The following is a 2,949-nucleotide window of genomic DNA, read 5'->3' as shown; positions in this document are numbered from 1 at the left end:
GACAGTTAGTTTTCGGCTTTCTCCACTGAGCCGCTGAAACATTTGAAATGTCGGCACAGTCGCAGTGGTTCTACCTTTACACTCTTAGCCGAATGGGTCCTGAGCGTTAGAGGCAAGCACAGGAGCCGGGCAACCCAACTATTGATACTACCAGAACTGGCAAGATACAGATTTCTAGAGAAGCACATAGCAACATGATACTACTACAACTTCGATTCATTCACGCCAGACCACATAACCACCTCATACGACTTGCAAGATAGAGATGTCTAGAGATGCAAGGTGGCACAATCTGGTGCAACCAATTAGTTAATCCATTGGACGCGGATGCTTGGATTTGCCTCCTATCAGTCGTTGGACGGAGGTAATTCAACGGATGGTATTCAAAGTTGTTCATGCACTATATAGGTGTCACCTCAATATATTCAAAGATCCTAGACATCTATGAGGTATCACCTCTTATTTTGAGCTTCTTTTTGTTGGATTGAATCTTGCTCATGCTATGATTTTATCTATATTAGATTGAATCTTTTGGGAATCAATGAGATTTAATATGATGCATGTCTAGTATAAATATGAAAGACACCCTAGGTGATGTCTAGCATCATTTATGGGGCTTCCTGAAGCAACATGGGGCATGCTCAGTACATTAAGATTAAGGATACAACTATGAGGTGTTCTTAGCAATACATTTGAGGTCTCATCCCACTTTGATCTGACAAAAGATGGAACTTATGTGTGATTCTTTACCACACTATTTAGGGTATATCGTAAATTTTCATCAAGGCTCATTAATTTATTCACATTGATTACCAAACCTAGTAAATAAACACATGATTTCTTACTAGGATGATGCATGCGAGTGAAATATCAATTGTTGCTAATAAGCTCTCAAAAATCTATTTAGTTTAAGGATACATCAAACAGTAATTAGGTATAATTGTGTAACATCATAATTTTGAATACAATGGTTTGGAATAAAGAAATAAATAGAAGGTGATATAGTATTCACCATGATTGGTGTTACAACATGTTTGACGTCAATCATTAAAACCGATGTAAATTTATAAATAGTAGTAACTTGGTAGAAGAAAGTCGCATGTTGCCACCCTAATGATTGCAAGTCTTAGGGTAGCATTCGCACTTGGCACCCATAAGTCTTTTAAACCGGTTCCGGCATTGTCCATCATCCCATCCGTCTTCCACACAGCTATCTCGACACATTCCATTTTGATCAGGATGGCATTTATCCCAATGGTTGTGATAGCACATGTTTTCGGTAGATGAAACCTCACCTATGTATAAATAGACAAGGTTAGGAGAAGTAATATGAATGAATGTGTCCAACAATGTTGATATGTCATTGCACAACATGAAACTTTGGCGAAATGTTGATACTATGGATAATTATACTCACTACATGTAGCCATAAGGCAGAAAAAATCAAACAACACATGGTTGTCTTCCTCCAGGCCTCCATGGTATAATAGGAGAATGTCGGTGATTTTGCTGAGAGAAGGAAAAGAATGTTGTGAAGATGGTGTGTGTTTTGGTTTCTATCGTTTTGAGGTTCTTATAATGTCCATGCCCTATAGATAGTATAAATAGTTAAGTCGTAAGGCCAAGAGGAAAGCAAGGAAGCAAAATTAACCGGAGGAATACAACTAAGTGAACTAAACTTGGCACACACCTTACAACTTAAAATAAATAGTATATCTATCACCTATCTAAGTTTAGCTTGTTGAACTGAATTATTCTGCACATTGACAGGTGATAAGTGCATTACTATTTATATAGCATCCAAACTAAGATTGATGGTAAAGCACATTGGCTACAAAAAGGGAACCAATGATATGTTATTAATTTATCTATGATTTTTGTTCTATTCATTCCACAATTCTATTAATTACAAAAATATTCATATTTATTTGGACCAACATATTAATCAAGTTTGTAGATCTAGTTCATGTTTTCAATACATATGCTTTAAGTGAAAATAGGTTTTTGGAGTTCCATGGGAAATCTGGAAAATTAGGAGGGTCAATTTAATAAAGGAAGGGAATCAAAAGTCCAAGGAACAAGGTCAGGAAGGACATTGGTGTATGGACACCCTGCCTAGGTTCTTATGCACACTCTGTCGGGGTTGATTTCTGATGCCCTTGGTATATATACACCTCAAAAAACTTGGTTATATTTATCATATTTTTTTTGTTTGGTGGCACTTCGCAACCCAAGCCCATCATATCTATAGTCATATTAAGGTAAGCTTCCTGAGCAAGGAAAGATCACCATCTTAGTTAACATTGATAATTGATGCTCTCATGGCAATATGTGAGGGGCCCATCAACAACATCAATCATTGTGCTCTCATGATAAAGAGATAAAATCTGTTAGGTTATTCTTTATCTTTCATTTTTCCAACAATAGGTAAAAAAACCATGTTTTAACTTCTTCAGATGGCATTGACATTGTAGTCTTAACAACATGGCACAGGGGAGTCCATCACTGACCACGGGGAAAATGTTTGCAATCATAAAACCATCCCACGTGATTTCTAAACCAAGAATCATATGCGAATATGGAGTCAGTCACTAACAATTTGTTTCATTAAATTGTGTGTGATGGCATAACTATCTCTTGTTGTTTCTTCCCATATACCATTTGTGTGACACTCCAAACATTTTATTTGGTTTTTATCAAAAACCTTGTTGGATTTTAAAAGAGGGCTTTTAAAAAATTTCTTTTCCTGAAATCCTCCCTCTTAAAAAAAACTTCCTTTCCTTTGGCAAGGATTTTCTTTTCCCTTTCAAATTTGATGTTGAAGTTTTTGGAGCTTTTCCTTCTGGTTGTTACCCTCTCAGACTTATTTATTTTCAAAAAAAAAGAAACCCTAGGAGTTTTGGGACTTCTTTCTTTTTGAAACCACCCATGGTTTTACCATGTCTCCTA

At 36.3% G+C, this 2,949-nt stretch overlaps 1 long non-coding RNA gene across 1 annotated transcript; it reads right to left on the bottom strand.

Moving 5' to 3' along the window:
* Positions 1-982: 982 nt before the first annotated feature.
* LOC119270900 lies at positions 983-1,531 on the bottom strand. The gene is made up of 2 exons (XR_005134361.1): positions 1,418-1,531; positions 983-1,295 (listed from the first exon to the last, which is right to left on the bottom strand). It is a non-coding gene; the product is annotated as an uncharacterized LOC119270900 (long non-coding RNA).
* Positions 1,532-2,949: the final 1,418 nt, after the last annotated feature.

This window comes from Triticum dicoccoides, chromosome 3A (genome assembly GCF_002162155.2).
Source record: "Triticum dicoccoides isolate Atlit2015 ecotype Zavitan chromosome 3A, WEW_v2.0, whole genome shotgun sequence".
NCBI classification, from domain to species: Eukaryota; Viridiplantae; Streptophyta; class Magnoliopsida; order Poales; family Poaceae; genus Triticum; species Triticum dicoccoides.
Note: the sequence above shows the minus strand (reverse complement) of the source record. Positions and strands in the feature narration are given on the sequence as shown.